The following is a 22,413-nucleotide window of genomic DNA, read 5'->3' as shown; positions in this document are numbered from 1 at the left end:
TCGGCTCTTGTTTCCGAACTTTCCGTCCGTTCGAATATAGCGCTCGTATTTCAGCAAAATATTCCGCAAGCGGAGGTTTGTATGCTGATAAATAAAAACTTTGCTTCCTGAGTCATACGGCTTCAGTCAAATTAACGAACACGTTTTCATTATTGTCTTCATTTTGTCTATTTTAATTTACGAAAAATTATATTTTTCGAAGATATATGTGTTGGATGATATACGCATTATAATATTAAAAAACTTAGAGAAATATGTTAATATTGCAAAGTTAATATTACCAATATTTATGATTTTCTCAGATTTATATATTATATATTTTTTTTTTATTGCACGCCTTTAAAGTAAACATAAAGTTATAAGTTGGATTAAAATTATTCAATGTATGATATTAGCTACGATCGCTTTTTCTTTTGCTGTCAAGCTGAACGTTGCATGTCGAGGCGTGCAAAAAGAATTGCACGAGACAAGAACGCGATTATGTCCGAAAGAGTCCTGTTGCGATAACTGTGGGTAAACGAACCCGGTTCTTCTTACGTTCTCATTTTGCTTTATCTGTGTACAGGGTGATCGAGAAGTCATGCTCACATATCGAGCAATATCTAATGTTGAGAGAGAGAGAGAGAGAGAGAAATTTAGATATTAATATTATTTACATAATTTATTAATTATGACACATATAAAATAACGTATTATTCGTAAAAAATATTAATATATGTAATCGTAGATATATATGTATTATAGTGATTGTATGTGTATTACGTAATTTTCTCTCTCTTTATTATTCAAAATAATTTATGAAAACATTCAAATATATATATGCAGAAAAACGGAATCTGACGTCTGAAGACGTCAATTTTCTTTTTCCATCACGTCCGGTTTTATTAAATCCCAGAAAAAATAACGCACGTCGTATCAATATGACTTTGCGAATTGATAAATGTGCGATATGAAAAATAGGAAGAAAGAAAAGTGATGATAGGAAAGAAAGTAAAATAAATACATGAGATATCGATTATGATAAGCAGTGAGTCGATCGTGAGATAACTTCGATAAATAACAGATTCTTCTTGTGAAATTATATACTTTTTAATATTCAGATTCAGCTTAACGACACTCGATAATAAAAAGCTCTTAAGTATATAGTTGATTCGGAATTTCCTTGTTTGAGTATAATTCGCATTTGCTGCCTCAAGGAAAGATTCCGAGATCCTGCGAGATCTTCCAAGGTTGCATGATCTCGAGGGATAGTTACCAAGGAAACGGTTGTGTTTACCGGTCCCGACCTTGGATACACTCGCATAACCATCCCCGTTGCCTTAAAGAAGCAGGCGAATCATCCCTTGTCGGGTACCCTTCCTTGCTTTGGTAGGCGGCCGTAACCTTCTTCCTTCGCAAAAAATTGCCTCTTCTCGGCCAATCTCGTCGCGCAATAACGCGATTAGGAGCGGATTAATAATTCGTGGATAGCAAACACGAAAAGGAAGGCAACCAAATTTATTACAACCCTGCTTGACTCAAATAGAAGAGGTGAAGAAAGTAATTAATCGATGATGTTTACGACCTTTACGAAAAATTGTATACATTTATATCTTCTCAGACTTCCTTTTCCGGTTCGCCCCTGAATTAGTTAAACTTATTTATTCAATTATTTTTCCTCTGGCTTTCTGGATGTCTTATCTGAGTTCCGGGATTTTAACATCCTTTCGAGTCATCAGTAAATCACGTCGCGATGAGTTTCGTAAACTAATATACATGGAGGTCGAAGAAGAAGGAAATTTACAGCCGCTTCGCAAAAGGGTCAATATATGACTTAAGAATTTAAAATTTCCACGTTGCGTAAAAAATAAATTCCAAACACTTGATTTATGAGATGCAATTGAAAATGAGTAACGGTTGCATCCGTAGGATGCATTGTACATTGAAGTCCATCTGTAACAATCGTTAACACGTTTCTAAACGCAAAACTAAAACTCTTCCCGACATTTCATTTACGACCAATTTGAGCAATCTAACTCTTCGTAATGGAATTTACTGCAGTTCGCTATACTTTCTGCTGAATAAAAAAACATTATTATCTTTGCAATATTATTATTATCCATCATGCGTTATTATATTTTATTTACTTATCGAACGTAGAAATCTACAGCAGGCCTCCCGTACATTGAGCGAAATCCTGTTGAAGGATTCAATTCAAAATACAAAATGTGTTTGTGCGATGATCGACGTATGGCGTGATCGTACATACATGAGAAGGGTTTCCAAATTTATGAAATACAGCATTCGAAAGGGTATAAAGATTTACCTGAGATGGATCTTTGGCGGCAGCTGGGCCTTATATCGAAATACTCGCACTTCCGCCCCGGATAAAACCAACGAAACCCCTTCACATTCCCTTCAGATTTTCCCATTTTATCTTTTTTCGAAAAATAGAGGAAATACGAAAGGGGTTAAAGGTCTATTTATGGGACACAATACGAACTTCGTAACCGTCATCGAGCCGTCCCGATTTCACATATCTCTATTCCCATCCTCATTTTGATCGCGAGAAACACGATATGTTCGACGCTCGAAGGGATTTTATGTCGACCTTGCTTCTAATAACTAAATCAACCTGCCACACACATACTTTACAAAAATTTAGCTCGATATTTTCAATCTTTAAAGGCAAAAAAAAATGTGCTCAAAAGATACAATTTATAATAAATTTATGTTAAAAACAGATTTCTAAATTTAGATCATAAGAATAAAAAGAAAAATTCATAGAAATTCTTTTTCTTCGATGATGCATCATGTATCTCATACTCATTGTAGTGATTCGTGAGAATATGCGGTAACACAGACGAATTTTTCACGCTAGACCTATAGATTAGTGAGGACATTTTTGTAGTGAACCGAGGTCAGTACCTTCCTCCTTGTAACAAGTCAGACGGCCTATAAACCAATAATGCTATTTACGCCTCGAATCATTGGACCTTTTTAGGCTTGATTTACGAGCAGCTTAATTTACGGGCATATAGCGATAGTTGTACGAAAATATGATTTACGCATTCTAATACAAAAATCATACGGCTGCTACCGAACAAGTTTCAAATTCTTCATTATTTCGTATCTTCAGAGACCGTCTAGATTTAGTTATTTTATTTATTATTTATATATATATATATATATATATATATATATATAGAGAGAGAGAGAGAGAGAGAGAGAGAGAGAGAGAGAAAGAAATTAAAAACAAATATTAAGAAATGTATATATCTCAATATTGTCAACTTTCGGTTTAAGCAAGTAGCAAGTCCTTGATACATGAGACGAAGAGAGAAAGAGAAACATAGAGAAAAAGATGAACAGAATGGCCGACGATGGAAGAAATGCCGAGAGCAGGGAGACAAGAAGAGCGAGGGAGAAGAAGCGCTGCAAAAGTGCAACGTTCGAGCAAGGTTCGCGCGATGCCACTGACCCATTAATACATATAGAGTCCCGAGTGCACGTCGCAATTTGCATCGGTCGGTAGTCACCATTTGAATTGCTAAGACTCTTTGTAGCGATTTAATGCAATGACGATTTTTTTTTATATCTCTTAATCGGCAATCGCCATAGTACTTATGTACATTGGATTTCTTTCGCCGCTTCAACGCTATTCTTATCATGGACAATCTTTGGTTCATTCAATTTTACAGAAAGCTTTTATCAGTCTCCAACATATGTGTGTGTATTCGAGTATTTTTAGTATCTACGATATACAATCCGGACCAAGTTTGTTCAAATTATGAAAACGATTAAAATTGGTACGATGGATCTCTCGGAACTTTTGTAATTTATCACAATACGATTGAGAAACTGAACTTGCAATCATTGTCGATTGCTCGCGTCGGCATCTAGTCCGGTAACAGTTGATCGCGGCCAGGCGGTTGCAAAAAACATTAGCGAGAAAAGGGAAGAGAGGTAACAGAGAAAGGGCAAGGAGGAGGCGGGCGATAGAAGGCTGCACGAGTCGTTGAAGGTCCTCGACCTACGCTGTTAAGGACAGAGACCCCATCTAGGGACGCACGAGACGCCCTTTTGCTTGCTTTCTACTTTCGCATGCAGTTTCGCAAAATTCCGCCAACGTACGATGAATTAAATTGCAGATTTTTTTGAAAGCCTGCCTATGATTTATAATTCGTGTCTCTAGTAATATTATAATAATTTCACATTCTAACAAAAATACAAAATTAATTTCAAAAATATATTTTATTATTTTGCTGTAAAGAAATTTTGTATATTAAAGTCTTTATTGTAATTTTATTGCATATATTTTATATCTCTTTTAAATTATATTTGAGACAAGATAAAAATATTTTGTTATTATTTATATTAATTTATTTCTAATAATTAATTGATGTCTCTCTCTCTCTCTCTCTCTCTCTCTCTCGTTATTATATTAAAAACCTTTAATACCGTAATAGCGATAAGAAAACTCGAAAAGGTTAAAACAAATCGATCATTCGACGAAGGTACCGTAGGGTCTTCGACCTCTTGTCGTGCGGTGAAGGTCCGCGGATAACCTACTCCTTGGTTACTGCACTCGATGTCGGTGACCGGGACGTCGATCCCTCTGAGAAGGCAAAAGATTTCCGTGAATTTCTCGGTACCGCGAAGTAGTGGACTATTATTCGTACGATGTAATAAAAGAAAAAGAGAAGACGTTTGTGGTCTATGGCTGTTCTCAGCTCGTCTTCAAATTGGCAATTTGCGTCCAAATTCGCGAAAAGTATAACTATCAATAGTAAGAATATTTTCCTAGAATCTCGGATAAAAGTAATATGCATCTTTTTATAGTTTTATTTCTGCCTAATTAAAGTCTGTAATAATAGGAGTAGCACTTGTCACTTGAAAAATAATTTTTAATCCAAATAATGAATTAAAAATTTTTCTTCTTCCGATATGACAATAAAATGAAATTTTTGAAAAACTAATACACATTATATTTTTTATAAATCTCTAAAGACTCTTCGCGATATAAGGAGTAAGGAAAATGTCCGTTTTTTGGTTTCAAGATTCTTGTCACAAATGGCGAATTTAAAGAAAAAGATAGACATTCGCGAATTCGCTGTACCCTCGTCTATGGCATGCCCTTCGATTCTCATTCAAGGTCCACGACGAGGGTGCAGTGAACGTCGGCTCTTCGGGGTTTCCATAGCGACCGCCACTAAACTACCCTTGCAACGCCCACCCGAGAGCTGCGTTTCTACTTTTTACCCTCTGTCTCGGCCGATCGAGAGTTATCACGATTGCAATCATTCCGAAAGAAAACGACATGGATCTCGCATCAAGATTCATCTGTCGTTTTTTCTGCTCGGAATATTGTAAAGATTTGATTAAGAATAATTGCTATTGACATGAGGATCTTAAATCTTATCTATATAAGACTTTATTTAATTTCTTATTTCTATTTATTAAAGATTTATTGCATTGAAAGAAAATTTTTCATAATTACTGCGAATATCTAAATTTATATATAACATGATCATAAGTACAAAGATCTATAAAATGATAAATTTGTATACTTTTACACTTACTTTTCGATTAAGAGACTAGTTATATACATTCTCCAGATAAGATTATGTTTGGCGCAATGTAATTTTTCACGCTTTGTTTTTGTGATCTTAACATTAAGGTATCGAAAATGATAAGACAAATTGAAAAACAATGACGGTAATACGTTAATCAGTTCAATCCTATTATACGACAGTAGAATGAAAATGTTGCACTTTATCGATTGGAAGGTAGATGGTACGTTGCTATGACTACACGAATAAAGCTACCTTCGGCCCTTGCAACATTCGCCCTTGCGTGATGCTTGGCTTTTATAGGACGGTTTACGATGCACCCTTATACTGGTGTTGTACGGTTGCACTGGCAAAACGAAGTGACTGACGCCGAACAAAGATGCGGGCGTTCGTTACCTTTGGTCGAAATAGTCTCACTAAGTCCGTCGCAAGAGACTCTTTAATTAATCCTTTCTGTTTTGATGTATTAAAATAACGCACACTGCGCGTACATATCTCTTTCTTCTTGCATTAATTATAAAAACTGTGACATGCTGGAAATTATATCGTCATTTATTTTTACAAAAGTTATGTAAACGATATCAATATGGCTTCTTACAAGGCATTACTTTAATGAAAGACGCGCAGTCCATTAAGTAGGGGCTAAACGGTTTGACACGGAAGTTTTCGACGCGTATCAACAAATTTACATTAAATTTAGAAAATTATTCGTCCCAATTTTCGAAGTTCTCTACTTCCTCAGACGGGGTGACGCAATCTCTCTCTCCCTTAAGTTAGAATCCCGATCCCTCGCGACCCTGAAGCTGAAGGGTCGGTTGACTCTCGTCGCTATCCCTAAAGCATCTCGGAACAAAGACGGTTCCTAATTCGATCGTGATGCTTTGTTCGTTCCACTTGGAGACACGTGCGATATTATTCGTTTTGAATTTTACAATCTCTCCTCTCGTCCACTACACTACTTATGCATTACACGTATATATATAATTTAATATTAAATACTATATATATAATTTAACATTAAATATAATCTATTTAGAGGAAATTTAATGACAAAATTATTTTTTACAATTTTTTATCCTGTACTCATTTTACAATTATTGTATATACAATTGATATTTCAAAATATTGTAAAAGAATTTTTTATTTAAGCATACATGATATTTCTTGAAAGCTATTTCAGAGTAACAAATTTTTTCGATAAATAAGAAAGCAAATAAATAAACGACGAGTCGACACAATTGTTGAATTGCCATGATTAAAGTAGAAACACGAGTTTATTCCAGCGTTATGACGACATTAAGCAAACATTATCGCCATATGGCGGGCCTTTGCCGATTGGTAAAGATACCGGAAGAGAGGGTATCGGGATTCCGGGGTTGATTGCGCGGGACAAGGTCGTCGTTACCCTGACAACGACGGCACGTGCTGCCTCGGTTCCTCTTCGTCTACTGACCCCAAAATGTGCGCGCGACGATCACTTTGGACGTACTCGTGGGATTTGGGTTACTGTCACGGGGAGTAGATAGGAACTGGCGGAGATAAAATATCGCGGATGAGAATATTGAATCGATTCTTGTCCTACAGATTTATTGATATCGCCGTGCGATACGCACGGGGGTGATTCGCAATAATCGCCGGAAGTGCGCAACATTCGATAGGATTCGGCTCATCCCTTTTAGTAATCACACAAAGTTATTAATCTATGTTCAATTAAATAATAATTAAAATAAGAAGATAGATTCAAAGGGATCCACATTCGTTTCATCAAAGGTCGATGATAATGGAATGACGGCCCATTACATACAATCGATCAAACCGTTTTAAAAAGGAATATAGCTAAGTTCTTCCTTTAGAAGTCCTGAGAGATTCCTTTAGAGTTATGTAATTTTAAGTATATTATATATTTCTCCCTTTCTATACGAATATTCAAAATATAATAAAAAGAAAATATCTTTTCCTCTAATATATAAAATATAATTTTTATAAGTGCAATTAATATATTATATGTAAAAAAATTTTATTCCTGATTGCTTGATTGAGGAAAATCCGATGGAAAACGTGTCGAAAATCGGAAAAATGGAACAAAGACCGTTACCGCGTCAAGGAGAATGAAGTCTGCGCTTGCCGATCGGAATGCAAAGTAAGCGCACACTCCCAATTCCTTCCCCCTATTGGATTGTGGGGGTGCAGTTGTGTGATGCTTTTCTTTGTCTTCGGATCTACGTGTCGCGCGATATTTCGATAGAGCAGCAAAGTTTCGCGGACAAAGAGCCCGGTTCTCTCGTTGATATATAGCCATTCGAAAGCCCGGAATCCAGCGAGCTCGGTGAAGGCTAAATGGGGTGAAGGTCTCCAGGGTTGGAAATCGTGCCGGGACTTTAGGGGCGGTTAGTAGAGAGGAAGATCGAACTTGGCTGGGATGAGGGTCGAGGAGATGGCGACGATTCGCCCTCGAACTCTAAGCTTCGATCTCGCAGCCCGCTTCCGGTTTTTACACCTATTTACATCGTAAACATAGCGGTCCATATTTCAGACTTTGTTTTCTCACCACGTATCGTACCCGCATGATTAGCCTTAGACCGCACATTGAGAGATTTGATTTACAATATAAAAGAATCATAATAATAATATACATATGTATTTAAAGAGAGAATATACTTGTATGCGATAGATGTTCTATAAATATTATAAAATTCTTAAATAATTTTAATAAAATTATTTTACTTGATATTGCTATATCGAGGAAACAATGATAATAATACTCCCACAAAACGAGATGTCATCATTCGTGGTTTGATCAAGCTCTTTCAATATCAAAGCATTAAATTATAATTAGAAAATGATTATTGATTCTAACACAAATTTCTTAATAGAAATTCAAGGGAGATTTAAAGAATCAATAATCCTTATATATCGGAAATAAGAGAAATGATGACATTACATAATGAGACAATATTTTTTATATATCTTTCTTTTTGTTTCAGGTAAGTTCAAAACTGATTCGGAGCCGAATGATTATTTTAATCAAATCACTTGTAAGTAAAATAATATTCTTAATTATTATTTATCTATACTAACTCTCGTTATATATTATCTAATATTGATGATCCATATAAATGTCACGAAACAATGATAACAGATTTGATTTGCTATAATGTGCATCAAAAGATTTGCGCTATAAGATATTTGCTGAAATCAATAATCTAGATTTTTTTACACAATATTTTAAAAGTTATTATATCAATTTTTCGTAATTACGAAACAACTTAAAAATTTAATAATACGAATGATATCGATACTATATTTCTTCTCTGGACACACGCAAAATTATTATAATAATATAAAGTTATTATGTCATGTCAAAATGTTGCGTTCATGCAAGCGTTGAGAAACCACGTGGAGCGAAGTCACGTGACGCGGTTTCGCACGTGCGCGGCTTCACATGACACCTGTTGCGCTGTCATATGACAGTAGTATAACTTGATGAACAGCAGATGTCGCCCAGTGATACGATGCCAGCAGACTCTATCGGATATATTGTAAACCAGAGTGGTCTGGCAAGAGCTTCTCACATTTTCTATGGTCTGAACTGTACTGCCACCTACTACTTCGGCCAACCCGTCGAAGGAGAGTGGTTTGCCCGATACGGAAGTTACCTACTTGACTGACTCTGGTTGGTCTGATTTTACGTGTTTTTGATCCCTTATCAATCGCGCGAATACATCTCACATGCGACTGAGACCTGCTCGAGCGGATATGTCGCTGTTTTCTTTACGTAAAAGAGTTAACATGATTGTTGATAATAAATTATTTCGTATAATTCTTTTGATAAAAAATAAAAAAATCAATTTATGTGCTATATTTTATTAATTTATTTTCGATACTAGATTTTTGTAAATTGTGAATTGAATTATGTTATATATAGAAAGAACATTGGAAATATCATCGTTTTAAAATAGTGCATATCCATCTGGATCTTCAAAAAGCTTAATTTAGTTTCATTTGAGTCTTTACACAATTATGCTCTATGATTTTCTCGAGGGTATGTTACGAACGAACCCTGATAATTTTCCTCGAGGCCAGGTCAATGCACCATCACGCCGTACTTTTTCCGTATTGTTGACGAAGTGAGAGGGTAGACAGCCGGATTAAGTATCCTTACCGCAAAAGTATATTGCGCAATTGCATTGCTGCGAATTGCGTGGTAACGGCATGCTATATTCCATGCATGTCTCATTTTAGATACCACACAGCCCTTTATGGACCTGCTATCCGGTTCACTATCGCGAAATAAATTGTACGGGACGTCAATCATTCAAATCGTGTTCAATGTTTGACAGATGTAGTATAATATTTTAGTAATAATTAAGGAGCGAAATATATATGTGTATATATATATATATATATATTTCGCTCCTTAATTATAATTATATATGTAGCAAGCATATAAAATTTTATATACGTTTTAATTTTGTACATAGAGAGAAAGAGAGAGAGAGAGAGAGAGAGAGTTTTATTTGCAAAATAAAATATATATAAAATTTTTATAATTAATTTTTTTTTTCAAATTTTGCGCTTTAAGAAATATTTAAATATATTCGCATAAAATCCTTAAATATTTAAAATAGATCTTGTTTAAACGATTACTTAATATACTTTTTGAATGGGTGGTCTCTTAATTTGCATTTTATACTCGCAACTAATTCGCATTTAATTGATAACTATTATTACATAGAATAAATGACAGTTTTAAGGCCGTTTTCTCTTTCTTTCGATTACTGACACAAACATTCTTACATACAAGTAAGCGTTGCTGATACAACTCTGCAAACGGCGTTCTGTTAATAATGTGAAAGTCGATGTGAGACGCGATATAATTTTCACTTCGCACGATTTCCAGTTTTCTCGCGATTGAAATAAATTCGATTATTTTGAGTTCACTGGAGCCTTACTATTGTTGGATCCTTCCAATCTTTTCCTTTGAATATTTTTGAAAAATCTAGAAAAGCTTCGTTCGCGAAGAATCAATAGAATAATATCATTAAATTCGAAAAGTTAAGAAACTTTTATAGCCATTGTTTATTATGTAAAATTTGTAGAGATAAAAGCACATTAATTAAAGAAAATAAAATTTAAGGAAAAGCAATTTTGATTTTTAAAGCAATCCTGAACTTTTTTTCTTTTACATGGCACAGTTATTATTTGTATAACTTTTTAGTGATATTTCTAAATGAGAATATATATTTACCTACATGTTATATTATTAGAACGTATATCGTTAATATGTTGCGCTTGTTCGATGCTCATCTGGTATCGACAGCAAAGAGAAAATCTCTACGTTAAGTCACAAGCGACGAGATCAGACTTCGCGCAAACTCGATTGCAGGACGCATCTGCAAATTTCACGCATAATGCATGCGTGCAATTACGCGTGACACGTGGCGACTCGGCTGGTTCGTTGATCAACTATATAGATTTTCCGATGCACCGGTGCATTGGTGTGCATACGACGCCAGCTAGTTTGTTCGGGCTTGTGATGGTATTTGCTAAACGTGCCTGAGCATGTATGCGTGCACGTAACCGATTCTCGCACACGAAGTCAAAGTTCAGTCACTCCGTAACCTCCTTTCGATCGAAACTATTACACACTAGCCAGCGACTCTCAACCAGACGGATTTTTTTTTTTTTTTTTTTTACTTTCATTCTCGTTAAGCTTCGCAATATCGCATCGGTAATCATTAAACGTTCTTACCCGCGTCGTAACAGTTTATTAACCTGACGTAACTCAAGTAAGATGCATACAGCTCGAGATCTTTTTTCACGTACACGTTCCTCCACACATCGGCTCTTATCGCATTCGCATTATTGACAGTTGGAATAGTATATGGTAATTAATGTCAACAAAGTGATGCGTAAGAGTATCGTTTTTCTTTTTTTAAGTACGAATTTATTATATCATCGAGCATCCCGAAATTTTATTCCGAGTCGTAATCGAGTCGTGCAATTTCTCTCGGAGATGCCACTCCTTCATTATTAGGATAATGTATATTATGAAACGCTTTCACTCTCTTTCGCTTTCGCGGTGAAAACAGTAGAACGTAAGTCGACCGTGTGCCCCGATTTAAGCCATAAGACGTAATGAACGAATGTATGTTGCAGAGAACGATACATACGCGTATCACAGTGGAACAATTACTTGCAACATCTTGAACAATCAATATTTTTCTAATGGCCATTTATTTATGTATCTGCATATATAATTAAGAATGTGAAATTTTGAAGATTGTTCTAACATATAGTAAAAGTTTTATCGCGTCATGAAAAACATTCTCGTTTACCTAACTCGTTGCGTAAAGCAAAATTTTAACGACTAGGATCGATAGTCTTGAATAATCATTACATGGATGCAATTCCTTCAGCATAAACACGATCGTATGTACATGTAACATGTTACCTTAGCGTTAAAATATAAGAGCAGAAATTTTGAAAATAAATACAAGTGAGTAGTTTCGTGGTTCCATGACGAAACGAGCCGCAACCATCGCGCGAGACTACTGATAATAGATATTTATTCAAATTGCGTCCTGTGCAAATTTATAACACGGGCTAATCTCACGGGATTCTATTCCGGAAATTATGCAACCGCTGCAATCACAGTTGGCTACTTTCTCGCGCGCGTTGTTCGTCTCGTCTTGTTAGGAAATAAAACTTTTCCTCCCAATTTCATCACTTTCGGTTGCGTAAGAAGCGATATGTAGACTGATATAATGTGCAATTGATCTTGGTATTCGACTATTCGTTATTTCATATTCATAATTCGGGATATTGAATCGGTGTAGACGATGTAGTACGAATGAAAAGAACGGCTAGCTTCGTTGACGTATTCTTTGTGAACGTTCTATTGTAAAAGAGCGAAGAAATAGCTAGAGAAATCTCTGATGGTTTCAGTTTCGGTAAAACTCATTTCGTCCATTCTTATAAAATTATGTACGAAAGAAATTTCGTATAAATGTATCGTCCAAGTATTTTTCTTTTTTCTTTTTTTTTCCAGAAATGTTTAAATCCACGTTGTTCAATATTACTGTCGCGATCGATTAAAAACACGACTCATCGCGCTCATTATCGGAAGAAATTAAGATTCATCGCGCCCCACCCTATCTTTTATCGATCCGATCAAGGATCGATAACTCCCAACAGCCCCGTTAAGTCGGCCGGGACGTGGTGCTAGCGCGCGAAAGTAAAAGTAGGCGGGCAAAACGCGTTGAACTGCTTGTAACGCGTCCTCGAACGGTCGCTGCACCATGAGAAGTTACCCCGGCCCTGTTGAGCAACCAGCCCGTCAACTGTAGTTCAGTTTCGCTTCGGCTCCTTAGAAATTTCTCGAATGCTTCGAGATGCATCTCGAAAAGTTTCGTTCCGCGACGACACTACGTTACGTCTTATACATCGCTCGATCTCTCGAGAGTATCTTGTAAAATATTAAAATCCCTTCTCGTAATCTTTATTTACCGAGAGAGACTTCTTCGATGACTTAAATTATTCTAGATTCTGTGTGTGTATCCACGATATAGTTAAAAATTTCTTAGATCTCTGATTTCTCGGACCTTGGATCTTCCAGACCTTGGAAACATTTACTTTCGGACGATTTTACGAGCGGCCGATCGAGATTCGCGGCGGAGGAGGTCCCGATGAACATTGCCGTTTCGCGAATAATGGCTGCGCTCGGTGGGAGCTTATTCGGTCGTTGGGTTGAGTTGAGCAAGCACCGAGAGCGAGCAGCAGTCACCTCGATAGCGAGTGTTGAACCCGCGGGAATCTAGGCCGGCGCACTGACACACCGCGTATACGAAAGGCGAGCGATATTAACACACATACGAGAGTCGATCTATATGTATCAGCTCGATATCGTGTGTGCACGTATACAAATACGTGCGTGTATACGAATGCGTGTATCGGAGATTATCGGGGATCTTCTCAAACGGTGAAATTTAAATCGCGAATCTATCATTACGTTTCGTCGTAAACTAAAATATTCCTTCAAGATACATGAAAAAATCTTCTTTATCTTCGCATGTTTGATTATTTACACTCTGACATTAAAATCCAAGCCGATTAACTAATATCAGTAATTAGGATAGATTAATCGGCAGCTGCGTCACTGAGTTAGTCAGCGCAGGCCAAAGGAGAGTACGAGAAGCAGCGTTCGTGCATGCGTGCGCGCAATGCGTGCCAGTAACGCCGAAAGTGTCCCACTAACGGCGAGAGAACAACGACCTGGCGAGTCTCTCTCCTCTCCTCGTACCCTGCCCATCCTCTCCGTCCTCCGCACTTTGCGTCATCAAACGCCTCTAATAACGCGCTGTCGTTGTCGTTCGACTCGATACAAGCCCGACGCCCGACCCGTTTCGCTCGCGAGAATCAGCGAGGAATTTCGCTCCGCGCTCGGTTTCGCGAACACTTTCGTTGTGAGAATTTCAGAGAGTAACAATAGACTCGCTTAAATTTATGAAGAATACATAAAGGGAGAATGTGGTTATTGAAAAAATAATAAAAAATATATAATCTATGAAAATTCAGAAATCGAAGAGAATTGAAATGGAATGAGAGTATTTTTATCAAAGCGAAAAAACGCGTAGCGTAATAAAATCGAAACGTGAATTTGCTTATATCGATCGACACAGTCGTGCTTTTCGAATCGCCTCTATTAATCACAGAGAAGTTCTATTTCCCTTACTAAATTTATGGAATGATTATCTCTATACGATTTTATAAACGACTGTCCCTTTCGTCAAGGAAGTCGTTTCTCAAAGGAGTTTGATCGCCAACGTAGGCTGCGATGCCAGACTTAGAAACGCTTCGATTCCGGCCTTTCTTAGCCGATGGAGGGTAGATTCGTGGCGTTCGATCGGCTATTATGAAACGGCGAATTCATGCCTGAGCGTAGCGCGGACGTCGAACTCGGGTCCGTTCACGGCGTTACGAAATGAGGAACTTTCGAGTCCGCGTGTGTGTTCGTTACACCACACTGAATTTCTAAGAACGTAATCCCAAAGTGACGACAGAATTATTAATTTTGCAGCACGACGATCGCGAGTCGCGCGCGTCGCCGCTATCAATAGCGCTAATTCCAGGCCGTTTGATCTTTTACCGGACTTTGAAAGACTCGAGATCCTTGAGAAATCTCTTTGATTTTCCAAGTCCGTCGACCCTCGGATCTTTGACTTTTTAAAGATAATGAATAAGAAAATAGACGCTACAAACATCTATCGTTTCTATCCTATAACATCCTGCTACATTCTGTTCGAGCTCCATCTGCGCTAGAAAGCACCAAGGATAAGTCCGCCCACGAGCAAGCGAAGCGGTTCGTAGTCGCGAAACAGCAGCGGTTGCGAAATTCATTAGCGACTGAATGCAGGCATTCTCGATCGCAGACTCGATCGCGGGAGCTCAATCTTGTTGCTAAAGCTGCCACTTAAGTAATGCGCGAGCAAACAAAAAAATCACATTAAACACTGTTCGTCTTACTATTCATACACTTATGCATAATTCAAAGAGAGAGAGAGAGATAGACGGAAGAAGAATTTATATAATATTTGATGAGAAAAGGATATTTATATTTTATAATAAAATCTTCACTCCGTGCATTGCGATAGATATAAAAATCTTTCTAATTCAAGAAATATAACTTGGATTGTTTCGAATCGTCTTACCCGTTGAAAGAATCGCTATTTACTTTCGCTAAGAAAATCGAGGATTGAGAAATCTTACAATTAAATTTCACTCTCTGGATCTCGAGTGCCTTGCGTTACGATATTATCGTCTATTATTCTCGTTATCGGTCGTTGCTTCTCTTTTACGCGATATAACGCGAATGCCTTATAATAACAGATTATTACGTCGAGTACTATGGAATTATTCGAGCGCGTGCTAAAATAGCACGAGTATATATATCTTATCGGTTTTAATAATTTACGATTATATAATGGATCTTTTAAACTCTAATCGATCATTGGCCTAAAAAGTATTTATAATAAATTCTTCGTTAACTTAAAGTTTTTTTACGTTTGACATTGTGTAATAGCGATTGTTAATACGATCTTTTCGATACTGTAGCATATTTAATATTTTTTCGCAAGGTAAATTTTTTGTACGTACATTTTCTAGATGGATAATATATCGCAAGAGTTTGTGATTTCTCTTAAAATCTAAGATTATTTATTATTCCTCTGACAGTAAGATATTTGCTAATTTGACAATCCGATATAAGGCTCGGAAGATTTAAGGATCCAAAGATCTCAGGTTCTCGATATTTAAAGTTTTGAAAATTTTTCCATCTCTCACATTCCGCAGAAAGATGAGGGAAAAAGTTTCGAGTAGAAAAAGAACACGCATCTTGCCATTGTCGTCGGTGCATTGTCGAGGAGGCTGTGAAAGCACCCTAAGGCGCAAAGGCAAGCCGCGTGGCCAAAGCCGCTCACCCCGTCCTCGACGGCGGTGGTTCGTCGTCCGCACACGGCCTTCGGAAATGGGGACGTTCGCTAGCAATCTCGTGGATCCGAAAGAGAAACGGCGACAGTGTCACTGAGAGCCAGAGAGACTGAGTAAGAGATAGCGAGAGTGAGAAAGAGAGAGAGAGAGAGACGGGGGGGGGGGGAGATGCGCGAGAAAGACGAGAAAAGGGAAGGCTCCGCCGAGAGAGAATATCTTCGGTGAACACAAGGGAACAATTCTCACTTGGCTCTTCGTTCGACCGTTGCGAATAACCGTAATGAAAGAAAGGGAGGGTGGGACAAAGAGATCAGATCAATTTAACACATATATATATATAATGCATACGTTCTCTCTTTACGGAGCAGAGATCTTCCGTTTGTTCTGCCATAGGGGCACTCTCCGCAAGCCCTTGTCCTGTGGCCAATGGCTTTTAACGGATTAACAGCTGTTTCGAAGCAAGCTATTGGCAGAATTACGCGTCGCGCGCAAATCTAAATTGTCGTTTTATACAGCATGGGACGCGAATTATACGACGAGCGAAGTTACATGGAATAAATTCTAAGACGAGCAATTAAATCATTTAAAATTAGATATAGATGTTGAACGTTAATTGCGCGCGATGAGTGGTACTGATCTCTATGATGTTTGTCCTTCTCCCTCTCCCAACTCTCTCCCGTCCGGCTCTCCCTCGCGCTCTCCTCCACGACGATAACTCGATGCTACGAATAGTCGTCATGAATATATGGCGTCGCTGGATGGCGTAAATATATTACGCGATAAATATGCCGTGACAATGTAACGACTCGACTGGGACGCGAATGTCCGAATAAATCAATGACGACGCAGGAGGCCGAGACGGGAAAGTAGGGCTGAAAAGTTGTGCGGAAATAGAAGTATGCATTTTTTTTTTCCCCGCGAATTACATTTGCGGCAATTTGAGTAGCCTCGACGCGAAAGTCATGTTTCGCCTCTGCCTTGTCGTCATCGTCGATGACGTTTGCGCGTCTCTATACCCGAGAGGATGTCCTTTCAAACCCCTTCATTGCAAATGGAATATGCGCCCCCGATTTCGAAGGCCGATCGGGCAACGCACCGAGTGTCGGTCAACAGAGTGATCTGTTCTAACCGTCGTTCTCTTAAAAGCACTCTCACACCAAACCGCTATTTTCCTCTCGATTCCTTTTTACGCTATACAACACATGTGAAATAGTAGTCGCTTTTACTTTGATAATTAATAATAAGATTAATTAATGCACGTCACTTTTGTTTATCTTGAATCTATTAAAAGATATTATAAAAGTTTTATTTAGAATTTGTCGATTATAAAGAAGAATGAAATTTGCACTTATCAAATAAAAGTTTTTTTTAGAGAATAAGTTTTTTTATTGTTTTTATTATATATAATATATTTTATATATGTATTATTTTTGTATATATATATATATATATATGCTTATCTCTTTATGAATATTTATAATGAATGTTTTAATACGAAACGTAGATTATTCGAGTCTATCAAGGTAATTGTAAAGTCAACGTAACGCTTCTTCATTGTCCCTTTCCTCATCTTTAATCAGTCGTCCAGCTGGGATGGCTATACGGTAACACTCGAGAAAGCATGTATCGTGCGGCTGAATGCACAGGTTGACTCGACTGGTTGAGTGAGTGAGCGAAGATGACGTCAGAGCACGGTTGCAGCGCCCTAGATCGAGGGAGGTCACCGTGTGCCAGGCCGATGGCCCGCCGAGGTCGTACCCTCGGTCTCTCCGCGCCGAGTACGCTTTTCGTCTAGTCGTTTCTAGGCTAGGTTGGGTTACGTCTTCAGAACGTGGGAGGCCGTCAAGTACAGCCTCGGAAATCGGATATACCGTCCAGCATACGTATAATGGCTCTAGGTCGTCCAGGTGCTTCGAAGACTGACCATCCCGGTCGCAAAGTGATCGAGAAGCGCTCGATGAAATCCAATACAGTAATCTTGTCTCGCTTGTGGATTTGAAATTCTCCGAATATCTTTTTTCCCTCTCTACATTATAAATGTCTCTAAGAAATCTGGGAATCTCTCGAATATTGTACGATTCTTCAAAAAACTCTGAGAAATTCGAAAAGAGAACTTTAAGCGAGGAGACACGAATCTAAAGACACGAATCTGTCGTTAAAGGAGCGATAAAGAATTTGACTGTTGTTCCAAAAATAAAAAACTGCCAAACTTTTCATTTCAAAATTCGCCCACCGATTTATCGCGGTCTTATCGTAGAGGTTGCCAACGCACGCGTCCGCGTTAAAAAACGAGCCGTTTAATCTCGACTTGCAGAGGCGATCGCCGGTGCATGTTCGCTTGATCGTGAGGAAGAGTGAGGAGAAGAGCGAGGAGAAGCTTTTGTCAGTGGAACAACGTACCGCCGTGAACTCTCCGCGTCTCTGTGCCACCGCGGAATCGCGTGTCATGTACGTCAAGTGCAAAGATGCATTCGTTGCGGATGCTCGCGCGCGCGCGCGCGGACGCAAGAGGAGCTTCAAAGATATAGATCTACTTCGATCTGCTTTGCGTTCATAAAATTCTCGGCGAACAATTGTAGAGTTCGCCGCTGCTCTTCTCTTCATGTATTTATTTAAGATGTGAATTATTGGTATCTCTGCGCTGGTTAAATCAAATGATAGACGCGAAATTAAATCATACATTTTCTCTTTCCTTTTTATTTTTATCCGTTTTGAATAAAGAAGCAGATCAGTAAAATTATACTCCGTCATGCCTGATAATTCATTAATAACAGAGCACGATTCTACTACCATGCGATCATATAAATTGAAATCCGCGAAGCTTTAATCTTCGTATCGAGTATACACGAAGGCGATGATAGAATTACACTTGTCTAGTTTAGCATATAATTATTGGAATATGTAACCGCGGGAAAGGAAAGAGATCGTGACGAAACGTAATTGGGCTCTTATTATTTTTTTATCAAAGTCACACTAGAATTTACGCGTCGCTTATCCTTGACGTATAATTTTCCCGGAGAGCGGGCGTCGCCGCGCGTTCGCTTGTGTATTTGCACGCGTGTCTCGAACTATACAAGTCGCATTAGCATTAGTTTAATCCATGAACGGGTGTGGCGGTGCACAATGTGCTATTTTGGAACACTTAGAATCACGAGGCAATTCTTGCAAGCCGTATTCCTTTCTCCGGCTACGTTGTTTCGAATCGGACTCAAATGCGAACAGTCCTCTCTATTGTCACAGTATCATTAAAGTTTCAACCACGGGTGTGACATTTTGTGATATCTTGAATATGAAGGAGTTAATCGAGAGATGATTAAATACAACACGCTTTTAAAAGTTACACATTTATGGTAACCGAGATTCAGAGATCAATAAAATGCAATTCCAGTAAATCGTATTTCTATGATTAACAAACAATCCTCATATGTAATATATGATTTAGCGAGCTAGCAATTTTCAATATAGAAACCAATCGTACCTTTTTCCTATTACGCTCTACATACGCTGTAGAAAAACGCTCGGATTAACTCCTTCGTCCAAGCGAAACTCGTCTTGCAAAATTTCATTATCTTCGTATTCACTCTCGTCAACATTCTTAATTTTGCCTTTGGAGAATATGATGTATCTTTTTTTCTTGTATAATTTTAACACCGTAAAACATTTAATATTTTTACATATGTTTTTATGAAAGAACATAAAAATATTTATTGTGTATATATATATATATATATATATAAAATTGAAAAATTTATTCAGTATGTAATTTGAAATATAAAATGAGTCATTATTTGCGGATTAATAAATTGACCATCATAGGCACATTTCTTCCAACATGTTGATGGTAAAATATTACTAGCTGCAATCTAAGATCTCTATGGGGAAATATCGCCTATGGTGAAATCGATAAGTTAGCGGTTAGCGCACCATATCGCCTACAAGCGAACGGGTTACGCTTATGTTGATCCTCGTGGCATACCTTAATCCGCTCCAACAAACCCTGGCAAGCCGTCGTGACGTGTTGCAACCACCAATGTATTACCAGATCGTGCTTACGCTCACGCTTGAGACTTGTTTGCTGTCGCTACTTCCGGTGATCGATTTAGAAACTGTCGCATAACGTTATCTCCAGACATTTCGAAGAGAGGATCATCGACATCAACGTTACGCGCAATCTATATATTTACCGTAGATTTTCGCGAGCACATTCATGTTTGGATATCATTAATCATCGATAATCCACAATGAATGTATCGTGCTTAATTACATTGAATCGTCAACCATCGCATTAATATTAACTCTGCATAAAAGACAACGAAGATTATTAATGAAATCGAGCGCGCGTATATTAGCCAAGTTAAGTGCGCAAAAAAAAAAAATAGCGAAGGGTCATCGGTCTAACATGCGAATTCTCTCGAGAAGAGGAGGCACGATCGATCGCTCGGACAGATCATGTTTACCTGCGTACAGTTGCGTTCTGTAACAAATGAACCGCGTATGCGCGCAATCCCGATGTGCGGCTTGCCGCTTGTCCTAGTGGGCGGACATTCACCCCCGCGAGCCGAAGATCGCCGATCAAGTGGCTTCGCCAAGTTTTCGAGGATTGGCCGGATGCTGTGTTATATCGCGAGATTTTTTTCCCTTCTAGATTTCTTTTCAGCCCGGAGCTTTTTCGCGCGCTTTTCTCGACGATAAAAAGTATCGTAGGAAACTAACGCGTACGACATTATACGATCTGTTATCAGGAGTCGGAAACATCCGACAAACTACGATACAATGCTACTTTTTACCCACGTAATCAAAGCATAACTTTTTTCGAGACCTCTTGTACCGACCGTTATTGCGACACAAAAAAAAAAGACTCCACTTGACTTAGCTCCTACATTACATTTACGCCTTCGATTATATCTGAATTCACAACATTGATACAATATTTTATCGCGATTATATTTTTATGTTCTCTTTTCATACCTAGATTTTTTTATTATATTTTTCAAATCGAACAAAGATATATCGCGACCCACCTCTGAATATTCCAACGCCGTGCTCTCGACCAGCGCGATCGACCTCGACGACGGAGAACGGAGGACATTGCACTTTGACCGTACCTAATATAAGATACTCCGCGCGAGTATAAATACGGCGACTAATATACGTTGACGAAATCATTAGCATATCGTTGCGATTCTGAATTTAATAATTTCAATATTATTTAAATTTTCGTCTTCTCTTATCTTTTGAAATAGTACTGTATGTATTATAAATGAGAAAAGAAATTGTATTATAATTTTTTTTATCTTTTATCATGTATTATATATAACTTAGAAATAGAATTATCATTTTTCTCGTCTTTTAAATTAGTTTGAAATAAATTTTAGATAAATTTATATAAGCTTTTGGATTTAAACTTTAAGGATAGCATAGATAACATATATTGTTATTTTTCAGAAAGATTTGATACATTTTCGAAAAATTTACCTCTAATATCTGTTGTTACGCATATATAATTCTAAGGTATTTCAAATAGCTATTATTGTTGCGTAGCCGCGCGCGTGATGATTGCAACGCGCGAAAACCGTTATGTGCATAGTGAAAGGACTTTACGCGTTTGAAATTAACTGTAACGTTATAAGTATTACAGGGTAATAATGTCGCGCGCGTATATATTCGCTATTCATAACGGCAGCACTGCATTTCAATATTAATTGTCACAATTATTTTAACGATCGAAGATAAAAATAAGAATAGAATATAATACATATTAAAGGAAAATAAAATGTATCGTATTTAAAAATATTGGATAGAGCTTTTCAACTCGAAGCGCTATTGTAATTAATTTCACCGTGACACGTCTCTCGTGAATAACATTTTTAAAGAAACGTCATTCTGCTAATCAGTTGCTGTATCAACTCGCAGTCGAGCAACTCGATTCGCGAAATGTATCTTATCTTCGTTTGTGTATCGCAATTAGCAGCGTTACGCTACATTATTCGGGCTACCCAAGGGACGGCCGCGGGTTTTTTTTTTTTTTTTTTTTTAAATCAGCGGAACAGATTGGCAGGCGTTAATGATAACGTTACTACCGCCGCGCAACCGATACAGCATTTCGACAGTCGCATAAATCCGCGATCGATTGATAAACAGCGCGGCCAGATCGTTGCGAGGCGGAGAAAACGCACTTACGACACAGCGCTTGACAGCTAGGGTGAAGGAACTTTATCCGAGTGGCGACTATCCGATAGCGTAACGGCTGCGCTAACGCGTTACGTGGAAAAGTTACGACGTCTGGCTTTCCGTACTTTCGGTCTAGTTTAGGCGAGACATGTCCCCCTATCCATCTACTCTCTCCGACAATTTCTTTGCCTGTGTTCTCGCT

At 37.9% G+C, this 22,413-nt stretch overlaps 2 long non-coding RNA genes across 2 annotated transcripts in view; one reads left to right on the top strand and one right to left on the bottom strand.

Moving 5' to 3' along the window:
- LOC138940397 (uncharacterized) overlaps nt 1-8,587 on the top strand; it is a 40,045-nt gene extending 31,458 nt beyond the window's left edge. The window contains exon 4 of the long non-coding RNA XR_011447993.1: nt 8,537-8,587. This is a non-coding gene — a long non-coding RNA (uncharacterized lncRNA). The remainder of the gene's footprint in view (nt 1-8,536) is intronic.
- LOC138940398 (uncharacterized) overlaps nt 1-22,413 on the bottom strand; it is a 160,075-nt gene that overhangs the window by 24,282 nt on the left and 113,380 nt on the right. The window lies entirely within an intron of this gene.

This window comes from Polyergus mexicanus, unplaced genomic scaffold (genome assembly GCF_030449975.1).
Source record: "Polyergus mexicanus isolate NDT 795.1 unplaced genomic scaffold, iyPolMexi1.0 SCAF_16, whole genome shotgun sequence".
In the NCBI taxonomy this organism is placed as follows: Eukaryota; Metazoa; Arthropoda; class Insecta; order Hymenoptera; family Formicidae; genus Polyergus; species Polyergus mexicanus.
This window is presented reverse-complemented; position numbering and strand designations above follow the sequence as displayed.